Consider the following 22,184-nt stretch of genomic DNA (forward strand, 5'->3'; position numbering starts at 1 on the left):
CATATTAAAGTCTCTCTCTCTCAACAGTTACTCTCTCTCTCTCTCTCTCTCTCTCTCTCTCTCTCTCTCTCTCTCTCTCTCTCTCTCTCTCTCATGCATGTGTGGTATCATTAGCATCGCATAATTGTTGATGTAACTCTGTCTAGAATGTATGAAAGAGTAAGTTCCGCAGATGCGAATATATTACAGACATGCCTAGTGGTTTATTATATCAAAAATGCTTGTCCAATTTAATTAGAGGATCCTTATGCTAAATGAATGTAGTTCCTGTTCAGTTTTGATACTTAACTCACCAGTATCCAAATATAATACGTAAGTTTTGTTAGTATTTTCATCCCTTTTCTACGAAAACCTGATTTTAAGGACTTTTACTTTTATAAAATGACGATAATATAAGAGATGGTTGAGACGTATGGTAACATCCTTCAACTCGGGGCAAGTTACTTTAATTCGGCATAGGTATAATCGACAGGCATTCTTTGTTACACACTGAAAATTATATAGTTACACATTGTATTTTATAGAGTAGGGTTTATGTCCTTCTGTTGAATTCTTGAAGTATGGAAATCTTGTGGTGTAAGAGAAATTTGTCCTAAAATGCAGAAAATCAAAGTTATTAATAATGAGACATACGTTGCAGAGCCTTGCACATTGATAATCCGACTTTAGTAACTTAGAATAAACATTTTTTTCCTTAGACATAAAAGAAAAAGAAAGTACGACCAAATTTTTTTCCTTAGACAAAAAAAAAGTACCACCAATTTTTTTCCTCCGACGAAAAAAAAAAGTATTTTCCTTAGACAAAAAAGTACGACCAAGCAAAAAAGTACGACCAAATTTTTTCCTTAGACAAAAAAAAAGTACGACCAAATTTTTTCCCTCAGACAAAAAAAATTACGGACAAATTTTTTTCCTCAGACAAAAAAAAAAAAAAAAAAAAAAAGTACGACCAAATTTACTTTCTGCATATGTAGGACGTAACTTGGCCCCTGGCGCAGAACGTTTTGGGAGGGGGGGTTTTTTAACAGCCTTTTTTTTATTTGTTTTTTCTTAATTTATTCAAGCATTTGTGTGGCTCGATGCACAAATATCCACGCGAGGGCCTCATTTTAGATGTCCTGTCACGCCTAAATGTTCTATATTCCGCTGCCTAAGAGAGAACTGTCCCGCTATTATAATTTCAGCTGGATATTTTCCTCGAGTGCCACTCCATAACTTCTGTGCACCTTCAGCTTATTTTTTTTTCTTTTTTCCTGGGTTATTATCTTCCTTTCCTTTTTGTTCCTTTCGTTTTTTAATTCGCATTTCGTTCTGCGATTCTGATTTGTCTGGGGTTTTATTATGGCGTGTGCTTAATATATTAAAAATTGCAGTTTTTTTTTTTTCATTTTGATATTTTTTTTATTGTTTTCATTTTGTTACTACTATTCTCAATATTGTTACTGTCATTTTTTTTTTACTATTCTCAATGTTATTACTGTCATTACCATTATTTTGAATAATGTTTTTTATACTTCTTTAGCAACTGTGTGGGTATTGGTGATGTATAATTTTTTATCATGTTCTCTTATGCATCTAGATTATGCATGTTATTGTCTCTGCTTTGTATATGGCCGTGAGCTGAAATAAAGTATATTATTATTATTATTATTATTATTATTATTATTATTATTATTATTATTATTATTATTATTATTATTATTATTATTATTATTTTTGCTCTCGTTTTCATACTTCTTTCGATTATGGCCACTAATTGTAGCTGTTGTTACGCCAAAGTGCATGTCTTACAATTCTCATGTTGTTTTATTTTATTTTATTTTATTTTTGTTCTGTTGGTGTTCATGTTTCTGAAAATTTGCGTGCAACTGACTCGCGAAAATGAATTGTCATCGTGACTCTTCATGTAATGGCATATTATTTGCCTGAAAATATGTAATCAGTTCATTTGCCTAAATACATATTCTTTTGATAAGTATAAAAGGTTTTGTGTAATGTGTCCGCTTCAAGTACAAATTTGCTGACCGAACTGAATGTACGAATATTTTAACCAGTATCTTTTATTTTTAGTATTCATTCTTATTCTCTGACAGTTCATTGTTCTAATTTTTTTATGGACATCATGATATTCTTTACACGTAGTATTCATGTGTGGTAAGTTTAGATGTCTTGTGGCTATTTCTTATGTTGGAAGATGATTTTCTTGGTGAATTGAATTTTTTTTTTTTCTGTCTTACCACTGGAATTCACAACATTGTTTTTGTGTGGGAAAAATATGGTACTTCTCGTTACTCAAGTTACATTTCAGTTCTTAGGATTGTTTTCTGCAAGCAGAAATGTAGCTTTCATTTTGAAGGCGATTTATTTATGCTTTCGACTGTTTACTGCAAGCAGAAATATAGCATTTACTTTAAACTAGATTTGTTAATGCTTTCATTTGTCTTTGTCGTTGGGATTAGGGATTAGTGGCCTTGTATCGTTACGTTTTCATTCTCTTGCCGAGTGACGGGGCAAATAATAATAAGGCCTCCGTCTTCTGGCCTAGTTTCCGCTCAGACATATATTCTGCCACGTTGCTTCCATTACCAGAGAACGCGAATCAACTGCGTCTCTCTCCCATCCCACAGAGCATTCATTAGCCTCGATACTTTCCTTCCACTTCTGTCATCCGCGTCAATATTTCACCTCCGGTCTTCTTCCACCGCATTTCCTTTTCGCCCCCTCCTCCCCCTCCCCCCCGCTCCCCCCTTTCCTAATGGGCTACAAGTATGACTCGGAGGTGTCACACGATTCATCATTATCATAACCACGACCACCTTCCCTTTCCGAATTGGGTTTATTTTTTTTATTTCGTCTTTCTTAACGGAAGGGAAGGAGGAGGAAGGAGGAAAGGAGGTCTTGCGCATCGACGAATGTGATGAATGTTTGATGATGTATGGATGTATGTGTTTGTGTATGTACGTACGTGTTTAGTCGTGGGGGGGGCCTCTTTTATGTGCGTCATTACGTGAGGGCTATGAGTTGTCATTGTCGTTTTGTGTGCTGATAGATTTGTGTGTTCGTGCGTGCGTGAACCTGATTGTCTCTTTAAGCACACGCTATATTTTGATTGTATTTGTTCTTACTCTTAGATATAGTTTAATACCCTCTGTAATTTTCAATTTAAGCTTTACAAAAGTATACGCAAAAAGAACACTAACACATACGCAGCCACAAAGAGAGAGAGAGAGAGAGAGAGAGAGAGAGAGAGAGAGAGAGAGAACTGGAGATGAGAAATGAGAAACGGTTCATTAGGGACTCTCAGCGTCTTTGCGTATCGCTAATGAAGAAAACTTGTAAAACTTCTTCGGCCGAATTTATTGTCGCCCCTCGACCCTCGTGCTCCTTCTTCTTCTCCTTCCTCCTCCTCCTCCTCCTCCTCCTCCTCCTCCTCCTCCTCCTCCTCCTCCTCCTCCTCCTCCATTCCCTACTCGAATGGACTGATAGAGAGAAGGTGATCTGGGTAATGGGGACTGCTAACAGAGAGAGAGAGAGAGAGAGAGAGAGAGAGAGAGAGAGAGAGTTCCCATATGTCGTGTAGGTTTTATTTTTGTTAGTTCTTATGCCATTTCTCCATTCTTATGTGGATGCTTATTATGTTACGTATTTTGATTACTTAATATAATGTGAAAAATAGTCAGATTTTTAGCTTTGTATTAAAGAATTAGATTAATTTTTCTCGAATGTATAAGGCATAATAAAAGTCTTATTTTTCTCCTGAAGCATCTTCCCTACTCCCATACTGTTTTATATATATATATATATATATATATATATATATATATATATATATATATATATATATATATATATATATATATATATATGTGTGTGTGTGTGTGTGTGTGTGTGTGTGTGTATGTATGTATGTATGTATGTATGTATGTATGTATGTATGTATGCATAGAAAGAGAAACTAGGGAAACAGCTTCTCTAAGTAAAGAGTCAATGCTAGCTAGTTTTGATAGGTCTTAGGAACAAACAACTAGACTTGCGTTGAGCATTCTGACACAGTTCAGAAGTTCATATAATTTTATGACTCCTTGGGATTTTTAAAGCTGTGCTGCCTTTTACCTCTGGCATATAGGTCGGCAAAATCTCAGGTTGGCTTTTCTTTGGCTTTTTGCCGTATAACATTTTCCATAAAGATTTTATTGACCAATGGAGTTCTTGCGTATATAGATTTATGGTTTAACCGTGTTTATTTGAAATTTGCCTGAACGGAGCTGTTAAAGTTGTGTTGTTTTTTACCGTTTAGTTTAAGTGGTATGGGGATTAAGAGGTATTGTGTACTTTTAGAATTGTCCTTTCAAAAAATGGAAACTTTACAAACGTATTGCAATGAAGGCGTATATATACTAGAACCGGCATCAGACATTAATGGTTATTGACTGAAACATGCCAATTTGAATAGAACTGGTATCCGATATTAATTATCCCCATGAAAATCAAATATTGTCCTTTTTTTTAAATAAATGGGCTTGCTGAAGAATTGAGTGAAAAGTCTACTTACTTCTCAACCATGTAAAAAAATTACGGGCTGCTCTATGAGCAAGAGCCCGTGCTTGTATAAAGCCAGGTCAATTAAAAACAACAACATTGTAACAAGATCATAGGATAGTGTGACCAGGGGTGACTCCGAAATTTTTGACAGTTCTGAGAAAACATTCAGTTCTTCCAGAGATATTCAAGCCTTAAGAGAAGTGGCCTTAATGTTATTTTCTGTTTAGCTATGACAAGCACATGACAAAGGATATAAGATCATGGGAAAAATATAATAGGTCGAAGTAGAGTAACTTATATAGCCATTAACAGATATACAAAGCATTATCAGCCATTGTTATTTTCACGGCCAGAGTGGATTGGAATACCTAATGAACAAAGGGAATTAGAATTAGGGCTACAACAGTTTTCTTTTTTTTTTTTTCTTTAGACAGTGTTAAGCAAGGGTAATTAGTTTATCCGATGTGGAATTGCAGGAAAAAAGATAAAAGGAAGGGATACGTAGGTGAGAATAAACTTTTTGTTAAATATCGTTTATTTTAATCTTCATTTATATTATCTTTTTTTCATTTATTCATTAATATGTATATTTTTGGTTGTTCACTCTATGTAATTTTGAAATTCTTACTACAATCTAGGCACTTATTTAGGAGAGAGAGAGAGAGAGAGAGAGAGAGAGAGAGAGAGAGAGAGAGAGAGAGAGAGAGAGAGAGAGAGGAAAAAGAAACATAATGCGTTGCTAGTGAGCATCCACATAACCGGAAAGGCTTGTGATCTGTCAACGAATAAAACTGTAGAGAATTCTGGGGGAATGTTTAGGGGAAAGGATGGGGAAGGGGGAAGATGGAAGGGGGCTGGGAAGAGGGGTAAATAGCCAGCATGAGTGTAGAGATTAGTCCCTTATTTCCGGCTGCCTGTTGGCCTTGTCCTGCCTGATCTCGGAGTTCATTTCCTGCTCTTTCGTTTTTTTATTTTTTTTTTATTTTCTGTTATTTCATACAGTAGTTTGTTTGGTCCTGTAACTTCCTCGGTATTTCCTGTACTCTAGTTCTCCGTGTGCCGGTCTCTGGTGCAGGTGAAGTGGGGATTAAATGTTTCCGTTTGCCGTCGTCACTTTTAGCCAAAGCACGTCTCCCAGATGGGGTATATAGAATTAATTCTTTTTTCTGTTTCTCTCCGCTCGTGTGTCTGCCTCCTGCACATGCTGGGGACTCCTTTTGCTCGGGTCCTCCATCTGTTTGTACATAGGTCTGTTAATGTGTTGGGGCTATATCTCCTCGAGTGTCCATTTGTTCGCGTGTTTCTCGAGTCCTCTTCATAGCAAGATGGAAATTTGAGACTCAAGGCAACATCGGCAAGTTGCCCTTTTATTTTTTTCTTAATTTCCAGCTATAAAAAGTGGCCAGGCTTCTTATTAACAACGACTTCACCTTATTACATTAGTTGAGGTATTCATAAAAAAAGGATGTATTGATTTAGATTTAGTCGTGGCACTGGGAAGTGTCATTATAAAAATTGTATAGGGTGTCAATAACGGAGTATTTAGAGCCTCGGTATGGAATAACAGCCATTGATTTTCAAGTCTGGGATTACTGTGCTGGTACGACGACTAATGAAAACGCTTCATTGAAGAATCTTCATAACAGTATTGAATAAAGAAGAGTTAATGTTAAAGGTTAACCGATAGTTTTGTCTACAACAAAGTATAAAGGTCCTCATTCTCCCAATGGCTCTTGTGTTTGTAAGTTTATTATTTTCAGCTGGGACAGTTATTTTATTCTTCTCGGTGAGAGGGTTTTATTTCTGTAGATTTATGTATTTCATCCGTATCAGTAAAATTAAAACGTTCAAAGGTAAATTGGTTGAAATTCATGCATTTTAACCCTTAATGAATGGGTATCATCATATGAGTATCTATAACAGGTTTTGAGTGATGGACGGGCTGACTCATACGAGTATTAATATTCCGCGCCATACGATTTGGATGAATTTAGCGGGAAAGATGTTCATATCTCTTCAATGGTCGATAAATGACTTACGGCAACTGTACTAGCCCAGCACAGGACAGAGTTAAGGAATGTCAAACTCCCATATTTCTCAAAATGTCCAAAATGACTAACATTCTCTTCGACAGACTTTTATCACGAAGACCTCTTTGTGATTCCGTTGAACTCTCCAAAACATAACTCTGGAGTTTTTTTTTTTTTTTTTTAAATAAAATTTCGAAAGAAACAGATTCTTCTTCTTTTTTTTATACCAAGAAACATCAAAGATGTTCACACACATCCCAACTTTAAAGTAACCGTCGGAATAAGACGTAAGTTTTTATTTTTTTATTTTTTATATGAAACTTTTGCATCATAAAAGGGGTCCAGAATCCCAAGAATTTTCATTATTTCTTCAGCATGCGTTACGCTTGACCTTTATTATAGGTTAAGTCGGGTCCCTTATTTTTTTTTTTTTTTTTTAAGCGTATACTTGTTAGTTTTTCTGAAGTACTTTTCCCTTTGTACTCTGGTGTGTTATATCGCTTATGTATTTTGGGGTACTTACAGCTCTTAGTGTTGTTGTTTTGTGTTGGTACCATCCGCTGTACTGGTGGTCATTTGATCAGCGAGGAAAAGCGATACTTGGGTGGATGACCACCCAGAAAATGTAGATGCCGTCGCCGCATAAGCCCCTTGGATATTCTCGGAACAGGACTCCCACCTTGTGGCACAATTATTTAAAAGGGAAAATTCCTCTTTCACCTTAAATCCTTTTCATCGTAATATGCGAGAAGACCCAGAAAACGTTATTAGATGCTGCTTTCCCTGACATCAGCAAATATTCGGCCAACTTGGAGCGGTGTGATACAGTCAGATGTAATTAAGTCGTTTTTCCTCAAAAAGGAAGCCAATCCCCGGCGTCCTTTTAGGTGAGGCAAATGGTATGATCACTTGATCGCCATATTGCATATATATATGCATATATATGCATATATATATATATATATATATATATATATATATATATATATATATATATATATATATATATATATATATATATATATATATATATATATATATATATATATATATATATATATACATATATGTATGTATGTATGTATGTATGTATGTATGTATGTATGTATGTTATTACTACTTCCTTCCCTGACATTTTATAATATATTAATTATCTTACGTTATTAGGGGGAATGAGTTCCTTGCAGGTACAAAAAAATTTGTTCGAGTAGAAGGGAAACCTTCTCCCGGCATGTCTTCTTAACATTTTTATTTTCTCTTTTAGGTAAATAGTCTCTGCCTGTTATCCAGAAGCGTTTCTTATTTAGGATGATAAGGTGACCCAGTTCCCTTTCTCATTGTCTGAATTCATTGTCTGAATTCACCTGGGATCCCACCTTACTATTAAGAAAGAGTCTCTGGGAATAACTCTGGTAGTTGTAACCCTTGTGATTTCATTACTCCTGTTATGTTGATGAGCTTAATACATCGCAGAGGCCTTTGGAATTAAAGGGAACCTTGTTTACATAATGCTTGGTTGTTTTGCTGGGAGAGAGAGAGAGAGAGAGAGAGAGAGAGAGAGAGAGAGAGAGAGAGAGAGAGAGAGAGAGAGAGAGAGAGTTTTCAGAGGGCTCGCTCATTTTTTGTTACCTTTGTTGATCAGAAGTCGTGTAACATGATAGCACAAATATCTTGGACCATTAATCGGAGTTCTTTGTTTGATTATGCTTGAATTACGTGCTATTGTTTGAACGCCGGTGCTCCACTGCTATAGAAATCATTGAAAGGTGAGCTCTAATTACAGCGCTGTTTTATCTTTATGTTGGCTGTGTCTTGTTTCAGTATAACGTTGGTGTTCGAAACGGATTTGTCAGTGATGTTAATTCTTGCATGGTCTTCTTCATTTTCCTTCTATGTTTCGTTTTGCCTTATCCTTTTTTGCATATTCCTTCTGCAGTTCTTCTGCGTCTTCCGTTTACGTGATGTTATGTTGTTAATTTGTTTCTTGCTGTAATGCTTGCAAACAAGAAGTTTCTCACAAAGGTTGACCCAAGGAGGAAAGGAAATATTTGAATTACTTTTACACTGCATTTTCTTTCAGGAAAAAAAATTTATGTGCGTCTGTTTACGTACTGATCTTCTGTACACACATACACACACACACACACACACACACACACACACACACACACACACATATATATATATATATATATATATATATATATATATATATATATATATATATATATATATAATAATATATATATGTGTGTGTGTGTGTGTGTGTATGTGGTATGTACATATCAGACACCTAATTGTTCACTGGTTTAGTGCAAGACAAAGGACGCATTCTGATTACCATTCCTCCCATTCATAATATCCAAAAACTCATTCTAGCTTTAAATTCCTAACACTCGTTTCAGTTCAAGAAATATTCCCATTCATTCCAGTGACAGATTACAAGCACTCATTCCAGTGATGAATTATAAGCATTTATTTTTGTGCAAAAATCAAATTTTCACTCAAGTGATAAATTATTAAAAAAACTCTTTGCATTTATAAACACCCGTTCCGGTGATAAATTGTAAACTCATTCCTGTGATAAATTGCAAACGAAAGAAATTACAAAAGACCTTCAGTATGGCACTGCAGATTACTGCTTGAGTAATGAAACCAGCCTCTCATTTCTCATGGCAAAATACGTCCAACAATTTCGTTCAATTAAGATGTGTACATATCGAAAGTGAGGGAGCCCCCTCCCCCCCTTTTCTCCCTCAACACACACACACACACACACAAAAAGAACCATTCTTGTTAATGGTGTAATTGCCTCCCCCCTCCCCCCTCCCACCCCACCTTCCCCCAATTTCACCCCACCCCAATTCCCCATATCCATGGGTATTGGGTCGTTACTTGTTCCACTTTGGCATGATTAAGGCAAAGTGGTTCTTAGAATGGGGTCTAATGAGTTTCAACTAACCCCCTTTGCACGTTTCTCTCTTCCTGCAATGCAGGCCTGAATGATTGCATCTCGCAGGGGATGCAATGTTTTCGTTATTCCCGTCTCCCATTTATTAATTTTTAGTCATTTATTTATTTCCTCTCTAAGAACTAATAAGGTGTCATTTATTTATTTCCTCTCAAAGAACTGATAAGGTGTCATTTATTTATTTCCTCTCTAAGAACTGATAAGGTGTCATTTATTTATCATTTATTTATTTCCTCTCTAAGAACTGATAAGGTGTCATTTATTTATTTCCTCTCAAAGAACTGATAAGGTGTCATTTATTTATTTCCTCTCAAAGAACTGATAAGGTGTCATTTATTTATTTCCTTTCAAAGAACTGATAAGGTGTCATTTATTTATACCCTCTCTAAGAACTGATAAGATGTCATTTATTTATTTCCTCTCTAAGAACTGTTAAGGTGTCATTTATTTCCTCTCAAAGAACTGATAAGGTGTCATTTATTTAGTTCCTCTCGGCTGGTTCAGGAGAGGATTTTTTTTTTTTTTTACGAATACTTTAAGGACTAATAAGGTGTCCTCAGCTCTCTGCAATCATCTTGCAATTGAATTATATCAGATGTGCGAGGTACAAATTCCCTTCCCACTTAACCGTTTTACCTCCTTTGTGTGTCACTGTTAGATAATCATCGGGCGTAATGAGGTATTATTTGTCGTTCAATTTAAAGCGTATTGTTGTACCTGAAGGCGGGCGGACAAAGCAACTGACAGGGCCGTGTAAATCGATTCGGCGAAAGAGCGATAACGTCTTCAGGAAAAGTAAATAAAACATCCTCCATTTTTAGTTTTCTGTAAAAGAAAACTATTGTGCCGGCTTTGTCTGGCCGCCCGCGCTTTATTCTGTCCGCACTTTTTTCTGTCCGCTCTTTATTCAGTCCGCACTTTTTTCTGCCCGAACTTTATTCTGTCTGCACTTTTTTGTCCGCATTTTTTCTGTCCGCCCTCAGATCTTCAAAACTACTGAGGCCAGAGGGCTGCAAATTGGCATGTTGATCATCCACCCTCCAATCATCAAACATACCAAATTGCAGCCCTCTAGCCTCAGTAGTTTTGATTTTATTTATGGTTAAAGTTAGCCATAGTCATGCTTCTGGCAACGCTGTAGATAGGCCACAACCGGGCTGTGGTTAAAGTTCCATGGGACGCGGCTCATACAGCATTATACCGGGACCAAAGAAAGATAGATCTTATTTTCGGTGGCCTTGATTATGAGCTGTAGCGGCTGTACAGAAAACTCGATTGCGCCGAAGAAACTTCGGCGCATATTTTATTTTTTTTTTATTTATTTTTTATTTTTTTTTTTTTTTGTGCCATCAGAAGACCCCTCTTTAATTAGGTTGGGAGTGCAACCTAAATTGTTTTTCCAGCACTTTCCATCATCTCCCCCTTAAATTTTATTGGACAATCGCGTGACACGAAGCGCAATTTAATGTCGGTAAGCTGGTAATTGTGACATTACCCTTCTATCGTGTGCCATTCGGAACTCTGTCAAGCCCAAATTCTGTGCAATTATATTGATGTCGGAATGATTGCAAATTCGTTTGGCTCTGTTCTTTATGTTAGTCCTGCAGTGGTGCCTGTTTCTGCTTCAGAATTTTCTTGTTTTGTGTCATTTCAGGTTTTTGTTGTTTGGTGTAATTGAATTTATATATTTCCTTAAATGTCGACAGTTCGAGTTTCTGTTTTTTTATGCTTTGTTCGTTTCACGTCCGCTATTTTTTTTTTTTTTTTTTAATGCAATCAATACAGTTACTTTAAATAACTCCTGAAGACGCTGTAATTACGGAGAGAATTCATCTGTTGGCAGAATGGCTTAAGAAGGAACTCGGCAGATGATGAAATTCGACATAGGATTTCTAATTTATGCAAAGGGAACGTTATGAAATAAATAAGAATTGCTTTTAAGGTAAATCCTTTTATAATCTTTATATTCAAATATTCCTTACTTTTTATAGCAATTTAGAAATCGTGAGAATATCTTACGCGTGAAAGTCGCACAAAAAGCAAGTCTTTAAAGAGGATTTTATTTTTTCCCCCTCATCACACCACGATGATAACTGACAATTTTGTAAGGTGTATGGCTTATGACAGTCCATTAGAAGTGCATAAATTTGCCAAGAATTATACCTTACTCCCATACCTTGCTGGTAGTAAGTAAACGGTAGTAAAAGAAATAAATAACAAGTAAAAAATGCGCCGAAGTTCCTTCAGCGCAATCGAGTTTTCTGGACAACGTATAATCAAGGCCACCGAAAATAGATCTATCTTTCGATGGTCTTGGTATAATGCTGTATGTGCCGCGGCCCATGAAACTTTAACTATGGCCCGTGGTAGCCTGGCCTATATCGTTGCCAGACGCACGATTATTGTTAAATTTACCTTAAATAAAATAAAAATTACTGAGGCTAGAGGGCTGCAATTTGGTATGTTTGATGATTGGAGGGTGGATGATCAACATACCAAATTGCAGCCCTCTAGCCTCAGTAGTAGCCTGGCCTATATCGTTGCCAGACGCACGATTATTGCTAAATTTAACCTTAAATAAAATAAAAACTACTGAGGCTAGAGGGCTGCAATTTGGTATGTTTGATGATTGGAGGGTGGATGATCAACATACCAAACTGCAGCCCTCTAGCCTCAGTAGTTTTCAAGATTTGAGGGCAGACAGAAAACAGTGCGGACGGACAGACAAAGCCGGCAAAATAGTTTCCTCTTCAGAAAACTAAAAAAGGCCCTTATTTACCTCTAAATTACCAAGTACCACTCCATCTAGCCTCAACGAAGGAACTTATAACTTAGGCCACTTTGTTTGCCCGTCGCTTTTTGTGTGTTTGACCCCGGTGACCTCAGGTGGAAAGGAACCCCGGAAGACCGTTTTGTTCTTAGTATTTAGAGATGCTCTTGTGTTGCGGCCAGGCGCAAAAACAAAATAAAATTTAAAGTGAAAAATATTGTGAACTGTAATGACGTAACCTTCGGGCCTCCGTTTCTTTACCTCTTAGTAATTCGCTGTGTTTATTTATTGCGTTTGTTTATTGTATGGAAGATATTAGTTTATTTGTTGTTACCTTTGTGTGTTGTTTATTATAGGAAATTTTTTAAGTTATAATCCAGGGAGTGTTATTGTTGTTGTTGAAGTTGTTAAGACTTTATGATTGTTGGTAGTTTATAATTCATGATGTTGTTGACACTTGATTGTTATTACTATTATAATTAATATTATTAACACAGGCAATTCAATACTTATGATTTGAACCTTCATCCCGTTCAAAAACTTACTTCTCCCTCCCAGATCTGTTATGTCTGCTTGCGTGCGTCTGTGTCTGCGTCTGTACGTCTCTCCCAACCTGTAAAAGACGATCCTCCTCCTCCTCCTCCTCCTCCTCCTCCTCCTCCTCCTCCTCCTCCTCCTCCTCCTCCTCCTCCTCCTCCTCCTTCCAAGGAGGCTCTTCGACGCAATAATTTCCTCGACAAAGAAAATGTGAACATTGGAATAAATGGCTCCTCTCAATAGTGCAAACATTTCTCCTCCTCTTGAATGGGAATAGCGGGAGTTGTTAAGCAAGAATTCGACAGAGACGTTTGTGAATGTGTGTGTGTGTATGTGTGTGTATGTGTATGTGTGTGTGTGTCTCGAGTATTCGACGAGCATTCTTCTCCCCTTGCATTGTGGATGCTTTTAAAGGAACGTGTTTATTTTGAAATGCCCTGTTTGAAGTATCAACACTGACGATTGCTTGTCGGGGAGTTCCACTACTCGTGGCAGCCGTCGTGCGATATTTCTCCTTCGATTATGACCGGGACGAAGGAACTTTGGGTGGTGTTAGGGCCTTGGAAGATCTCTGTGCCTGTAGGCTAACTCTTTCCGAGATGTGTGTATATATACATATACGTATGTATATATATATATATATATATATATATATATATATATATATATATATATATATATATATATATATATATATATATATATATATATATATATATATATATATATACATGTATATATATATATATATATATTTATATATATGTATATATATATATATATATTCTATATATATATATATATATATATATATATATATATATAATGTATATGTATTCCATTTCACGGGCCTTATTTTATTCTGATTCTCTGAATCTAACAGGAACTCTCTCTGGATCACACGTTTAACACACACACACACACACACACACACACACACACACACACACATATATAGAGAGAGAGAGAGAGAGAGAGAGAGAGAGAGAGAGAGAGAGAGAGAGAGAGAGACCTATATATATTTGTATGTATATATGGCAGCCATGCCTCTTTCTGTCTCCAAGGTTAATTATTTGTAATTGTTTATGAAAAGCAAGATCGTCACCTTCAGATGATGCAATTACATTGATCTAAAAGTGAAACCGATTAGTTCACCGAATTTTTACTACATAAAAAAATATTTAGTCATATTCACTATATGTTGGAAATTATAGAGTCCGTTCTCAGCGATAATTTTGGAGTTAGTATATTAACTCCTTAGTTTTCAAAGGTGAATTTATAATGTTGGTGATAATAACAAAAGTTTTCTCTATTTTTGTGTATGTGCTTTGTATGAAAGGAGTTGGACAGCGCTCTATACTGCCTTAAAATGGAAAACTGAAAGCAATATCAGTTTTCGAAATTGAGATATGCCACCTATTGGACTCGTGAAACACTAATACACAAGTTACAGCAGATTCAGAATGATTCTTCAGTGCTTTCCACGAGTATTTAGGGGGTCCCATTTGCAGAGTATCTGCAAAATCAGTAGTAAGGCAAGGGAGTATCTACCATTTTTCTCAGGTTTGTATTTTTGCAGATACTGCGGTCTGTCATTTTAGTGCAATATACTTCTTCCATCAACTCCTCGCGGTCCGTGGCGGTCACTCGCCCGTGTAGTGAAATGTCCAGCTTATATTAACACCAGGCATCATGTTTTTCTAAAGTATACCTCGTCGTCGCCGCTTTTGAAATGAATGCCTCTCCGCGAATAGAATTTTATTTGTTGGGCTCAACTCCTCTGTGAACCTTTATGAAAGTAATTTATCTGATATGTATTTCTTTCTATTTTTGAGCACAGTCACATTTTCATTTCACTCTGTTTTGGGAGAACTGACGCTCAACTATTTAATTTTCCTTTTTTTTTCCAGAGAGCTTGCGCGCGCGCTGGCAATATTCTCTTCAAAGTTGATCTCAACGCTCCATTCGTTGGTTTCTCCTGCCCTCCCTCCCCCTTTTTTTGTATCGTGTTTTGTTTGTACGTGTGCGTGATTGCACGCGCGTGTGTTTGGACACGTCTCTGTGTTTTATTTCTGCCCTTTATAGCTGCCCCAGTCGAAGTTTTCGACGGTCGTTTTCTCACTTTGAGTTTTCTTCTGTATTTTGGGTATTTTGATTCTCTCTCTCTCTCTCTCTCTCTCTCTCTCTCTCTCTCTCCTGTGACCTGATGTTTGCAGTTTCTACGTTTTTCTCCCTCCCCCCCCTTCCTTCCCATCCCTTATCTGTTGACATCCCTTCCACAACAAATACATATATCCTTTGCTACCAACGCCCCCAGTTTAAGGGAAGGGGAAGGGGGAGATGGAGGTGGAGGGGGAGGGGGTATGGAGGAGAGAGAGAGAGAGATCTCCCAACGCAGTGAGCAATCGATAGAAAAGTCATTATGTTTATGTGAACTATTCCCTTAAGGCCTCAATCCCACCACCACCAAACTCGAGCAACATTTCTCCTCCCCCCCCCTTCCTCCTCCTCATCTGACTCCTACTCCCTCTCCATCCTCCTGTTACCTTACCCCCTTCCATCATTCTGCCCTCACGTTCCCTTTTCTTACCTACCTCTGTCCTCCTCCTCCTCCTCCTCCTCCTCCTCCTCCTCCTCCTCCTCCTCCTCCTCCTCCTCCTCCTCCTCCTCCCCTGTCCCTGCTCAGGCCTCCCCTCTCTGACCCCTTCTTTAATCTTCGCAAAGTTTCTTCAGCAACGTCTCTCAACACCCTTCCCTCTAACCTCCTCCTCCCCCACCTTACCCCATCATCTCCCCTCTGCCTACCCCCTACCTACCCCCTCCCCTTCCTTGCCCCATCTTCCATCCGTCTTTTCAATCTTTCTCACCTTTATAACCGTTCATCATATATCCCTCACGTTGCTATGGAATACTCACTAGCCCCTTCGTGATGTCTCCCAGAAACTGGAGAATTGATTGTGATCCTTCAAGTGGCGTTATGGTCGTCAGTGTGTGTGTTCGCTTCTCTAGGGGGTAGTTTCTACGCCCGCCGATTCGTGAATACAGAGTGTGATTCAATCTGGTTCTCGGGTCTTTAATAATGCGTAGCAGACGGAAACGTCATTTTATGCGACTGATCGTTGTTCTAATATCCTTAATTTTGGTTTGCGTGTGGAATTGCAAAGATGCGTTTACGCGTGATAAGCATCACAGCCAATTACCATCATGGACACCAGGCCTGAAAAAAGCTCAGAAAAATGAGAAATTTACCAAAAATACCGAGACAAGAAGTAAAAGTAAGGAAGAGCGTGTTTGTAACGCCTGGCTAAATACCCCGATCTTAATACGTAGAACATTTTATAGGCGCATAACCTTTTATTTGCATGAATGGCGATCATTGGGCTGCATGGCCTATAGTCTTCGTTTTACCGTGAACTGACCAGAGAGACTGAATAGTCAGAGTCCCTAAGTATTGAATGCCACCTCCCATTTGGCTTTTATTCTCCAGTTCTCGTGATTTTTCCTTAATCCTTTTCACCCAGTTCTCCGATTCCTGTTAACCGGAATAGCCTCCTTTTTTTCTCTCCATTCCTCTCTATCGGTTGATAAAATGTTGCCCAGTTCTATTCATGCCGGCGTATCTCTCTCTCTCTCTCTCTCTCTCTCTCTCTCTCTCTCTCTCTCTCTCTCTCTCTCTCGTGTGTTTTCGTTCTCCTCTTTCTAAGGATCCTTCTCTAATTGGCCACTGAGGTAGAAGCATTCTGAAGGTAGGGAGGGTCTCTCTCTCTTTTCTAAGCTTTTATTTCGGGATTTCACCATCCAGTTCCCTTGAACCAAACTTATCTTATTCCTGTAAAAGCTATTTCTCTCTCTCTCTCTCTCTCTCTCTCTCTCTCTCTCTCTCTCTCTCTCTCTCTCTCTTCTTCTTCTTCTTCTTCAGCATGCAAATCTGTCAATACGAAGACTTGGGCCAATTGTCAAAATGCATTGAGACACCGGTGAAGAATCCCTTAGTAGAATTGGATTCTTATGATAGTGAAATTTATCTTTAAACAAATTGAAATCGACTAAACCTTTACTTTGGCTCATTAAAACAGTTTTAGTTCAGGCGTGTTATTACAGACCGTTTCCTAAAAACTCGGGACAGCTGTGATTTCACTTTTTAATGGTGGTCAGTTAACATACAAACATCTGTTAACACATGTGCGCAATATTATATTGTCAATCACTGTGCCTATATATTTCGGTGATCGTGAAGAATATATTTCTCTGTGAAAAGTTATTCGATTGCTCTCGTCATATTGGTCTCGACCAAGTATTTTTGCATCCTTGCATTACGTATCAAGTTTCCCTGAAGTGGGAACTATATATGTTTTCGTTATAACTCCTTCAGAGTTCCATCTTTCGTTACGACTTTCCACGGAGAACCGAAAGTCAGTCAAACAGGCAGGCGGATTTTCACAGCTCTTACTTTTTATAAGAATCCAAAGAAGAATGGTAAGATAGGATGAAGTCACTTATGGAAAACTATGTTGAGATTGATAATCGCAAAAGCCATTTTTTTAGATAGACATAACAGAACGAGAGAGAGAGAGAGAGAGAGAGAGAGAGAGAGAGAGAGAGAGAGAGAGAGAGAGAGAGAGAGAGAGAGAATGAATTTGATTACTTTGCAAGTGTTGGAACACGCCCCAAGGCAATTTGCTTTCATAGGGATTTTTTTTTTTAAATGTCATTATTGTATACACATCGTTATAACAGTTCAGTGTCAGACAAAAGTTCCGGAAATAGAATGGTTGTTAGTTTTCTGTTTTTTTCATCGGATTTGATATTTTTTTGGCCTCAGGTGGAGAGAGAGAGAGAGAGAGAGAGAGAGAGAGAGAGAGAGAGAGAGAGAGAGAGAGAGAAATTTCATTTAACATACACGGAACCTCCTCTCTCGCTCTCTTTTCACGCTCACACACTTATTTACAGTTAATGGGATCACATTGCCAATTTGTTCTGTGCTTCCAAAGAAATTGTTAAAGTTTTGTACTGTACTAATTTAAAGGCTACTTAAGGAGGGTATAAAATATTACCCATTCGTTTCCCTTGGGGGATACGAATAGTCTGCTGTTAGGATGTATTTTTTTTAACATCATCTCTTGATAAGAAACTATAGCTTTTTTCTCCTCAGTTGTGTAATTTTTTCCTTAAATATATTTTCAAAGTAGAAGGACTTGATATTTTGTTGCTCGTGTTTACTTTCAATTGCACTGGTAGATTCTAATTTAAATTTTTGAATTGTATTTCCCCGTTGGCTGATTTAGCTCTGACATTTTTCTGGGGTGTTAACCTTTGCCACTGTAAATGTTACATAAAGGTTTTTTATAAGCCTTGTAGTGTTACCTGTCTAGTGCTTACAGCCAATTCAATCCGACTAACTATTGTTTCCCTAAGGGATAGGTTTTATTGGAGCGTTTGAAAGAAAACTCTGTCACCTTTTATAATTAGAAATATTATTGAGCACAATGAAAGTAATATTGGTGACATACTATTACTTAGGAATTCTGGGAAGGCGGCTGGTAGAGCTTTGGTTAAAAAACATTAAGACAATTATCAGGTCTGACAAAGGAGAGTATTATGTGTTTAGATACTGGTAGTTTTTCTCAAATTTTTGATGCAGATCTTGACCCGATTTGAACCTATGTGTGGCACTTATAATATTATATACTTTTAGATGCTTTTGTCTTTCATTTTGACTTTTGAAGAGTTCTTTATTTCTTTACTTATGCGTTCGGATGAGGTTGCTAACCCCACGCACCAAAACCTTTTAGGCACAGGAACCTCATGGCGGTTTGATTCTCCGTTTCTTAAATGTTGCAAGCTTATTTGAATGTTTGAATGATCGAAGGACCTTCTAGCATCTTAAAATTTAAAAGAACGTTGGTGTAAACGTTTTCAGATCATTAGAATGGCTTCCTACTAAATGTTTTAATCTTATGCATATTTATTTCGGGAACTTGCTGAGATTCTGAATTACAAGATGAGGCACTGCGCACAGTAACCGTCGATACCTGAAATCAGCACAAGAGCACTGACTGACTTGCCTCAGCATCGCTTTCTCAGAGTCTTCTGGTTTCATCAGCTTCTGCGTTCCGAAGACCCCACCTTTCAATTCTGTTTTTCCCAGAGAGCTCAGTGATTGAAATTGAACAGTGAGCCAGAGATGCTCTTGATTTGGAAAGGGACATTTCAGTTGACTTGGTCGATATAGATCAGGTCAGTAGTGGTCATGCCTAGGTTGTGTGTGTGTGTGTGTAGAGAGAGAGAGAGAGAGAGAGAGAGTTGTATATTTTGAATAAGACCTTTTCTTGTCTGCCGAGAGACCAAGAATATAATAGAAAAAAAAAACTAGTTTATAGAAAAACAGAGCAGACCGAAGTTACGGCAAGAGAAAGATGCCAAGATATTGAAAAAGAGATATTGAAAGAGGCCTTCCCTTTTATTGCCACTGCGGTTATATAATAGGTCCAGGCGGGTGGGATATAAGTGTTAAGGGGTTTTAGCTACAGCAAAGGGAGCCGAAGGGGGCCGCGTTCGATTGCATATTCATCATGCGCCGTACAGATCGCCGTCGCGGGTTCATAAAGCGATAGATCATATGCCGTTCATGTTTATGAAGGTGAGTGAGCTTCGTAGTGGCAGGGGATCACACGATTCGCTCTTGTTTTGAAACACAACACCTTTCTCCGACATCCCCCCTCTCCCCTCTCCCCTCTCTTCCTCGACCCTCCTCTCTCCCTCACTCTCTCTCTCTCTCTCTCTCTCTCTCTCTCTCTCTCTCTCTCTCCTCCCTTTCGCAAGTCAGCCTAGAGCAATGGCTTAAGTTTATCGTCTCGTACACACTTGTATACATGTAGACGCGTACATGCGCACATGTGTAAGTCGACGTTGCTTACGCAATGAACATCTTCATTAGTTCTATAATAATTATAATTCAAGTAACTGATGGGTGTTTTATTGCTGTTACAATGACCGATTACTTATATGTGACACACTGATATTTTGTAATGTCTTTCAGAATAGAAAAACATTTATATTGTCATTGTAAACGCCCTTAACACATGCGTTTGTTTCATATGCGATATAGATCGGTCTTGATGTTTATAAAATGAAGGATGAAAAGTTAGTGAAAAGAACGAATAGTATTAGAAAGCTTTAGAAAGGTGACGGAGATGAAGACTTTGGAAGTGCTAGGTAGAAGAAATGACTCTTTTATACATTGTAAATTTCACCGTATTTTCTTACATTCTCACCCAAGTTTTAGAGCAGACTTATTATTATTATTATTATTATTATTATTATTATTATTATTATTATTATTATTATTATTATTATTAATCAGAAGATAAATCCCTGTTCATATGGAACAAGCCTACAATGGCCATTGAATCGAAATTCAAGCTTCCAGAGAATATGGTGTTCATTTGAAAGAAGTTGCAGAAGATGATAGGAAATACAGAATGAAAAAAAGACAAAGTAATAAACAAATAAAGATTTAAATTTACTAACTGATAAGGAAATCTGTTGAGATAAATATTATTTTAGACCCATCAATTCAAGTTTACATCAGTATTTGAGTAAATTACAGATTTTGCAGTATGTGCAGTACAGTGCAATGTACTGGTATGTTATATTTTAATTCTTCTGGATTTCTGACCTCGTTATGAGTTATTGCTGGTTGCACCGGATTTTGAACTTTACTGCAAGTTTCATTAGGGTCGTTAAACTCCGATTTAATATTTCTCTGTATCACGTAGCAGAGACCGCTTATTATTTCTATATATAGATGTACATTATTAACTAAGTTATTGTATAGAAATTAGCAGGAAGAGTGCGTAACGGAGAGCTATAAAAATGACGTTATGGAAGATCAGTAGGATTGCATGCAAAGTAGGTTAGGATTGCATGCAACGTAGGTTAGGATTGCATGCAAAGTAGGTTAGGATTGCATGCAAAGTAGGTTAGGATTGCTTGCAACGTAGGTTAAGCACAAAATTAGATTAGGCAATAAAACGACATTAGAAATGTTGGGAAATAACGGAAGGAGGATTGTGGTAAACATGAGATGATGAAAGAGATTTCGTTATTAAATTTTATATGAATATATATCTAGACTATAAGAGAAGAAAGTAAAAAGGACTTGTGACATTTGTGAATCACATAGAGATTTTTATTCGTATCCCTCCTTTTAAAATGGAAATAAAAAAAAAATATATATATATATATATACGTCAGTAAGAAAGAGATTATGTTTTGCTCTCACGGTCAGACGTATCAAAGAATTTTGTATATAACTGTTTAAAAATATGTTGAGGTTTTTTTTTATGAGAGTTATTGAAACATGAGAGGTGACTGGGTACAGTCATTCAGTTTCTCCTTTTGCTCAATACTTATCAGCTGTAATATTTTGGTATGAAATTTCATTTTTTGACATTGTATACTTTTTTTCACCTGTTAATTTGCTCCTAAATCAAGGCTAAGTTCTTTTCAATAACTCTTCCACAGCATTCATCGCTTCGTATAGTTACAGAAGGTTCAATAACAGAACCTTGACCCAATACACACGAATGTCTTGACCACAGGGCAGCATAAACATCAGTGCAAATATACATTATCATGAATGTTACCATTGTAGTCATTATAACAATGACAGTAATATTTATCATGATTAATATTTTCATTGTTGTTGTTGCTGATGTCGCTATAATGTCATAGTGTTAATTTCTAAGATTTCGTAGCGAGTGATTTCATGATGCTTTGTTGTCAAACAACTACGGGATTATTATTATTATTATTATTATTATTATTATTAATTTACTCGTACTTTGTCATCTTTACGAGCAAAAGAGGCATTGCTGTTTGATCTCAAACAATGATGAAATTGTAACGAATGCGAAAAACACCGGAGTTTTCTTTCGAGTGGAGCACAAAGGTAGAGGGAGAAGAAAGTGATGCGAGCGATTAAGGAATGAAAAGGAGAAGACGGATATATCGCCGCTCGATGAAAGAATTCCGAGGGGAAAGAAGAGAGATGAAGGGAATACACTTGACAAATTACTACCATTATGCCGTGACGTGAGTTAATGTATTTAAAGAAGTGCCATCATGCTCGACCCAACCACCGTTTTGTATGCAAATTTGGCAACCCCCACACCGTGCCCACCTCCTCTCCTCTCTCTCTCTCTCTCTCTCTCTCTCTCTCTCTCTCTCTCTCTCTTTAGATTATCATAAATCACTCTCTCCCGTTCGTATACTGTCTGCTTTCATGCTAGAATTTTAACTTATCGTAAATTCAACTTGCCTACCCCCACAT

Source organism: Macrobrachium rosenbergii, chromosome 14 (genome assembly GCF_040412425.1).
Source record: "Macrobrachium rosenbergii isolate ZJJX-2024 chromosome 14, ASM4041242v1, whole genome shotgun sequence".
Taxonomy (NCBI): Eukaryota; Metazoa; Arthropoda; class Malacostraca; order Decapoda; family Palaemonidae; genus Macrobrachium; species Macrobrachium rosenbergii.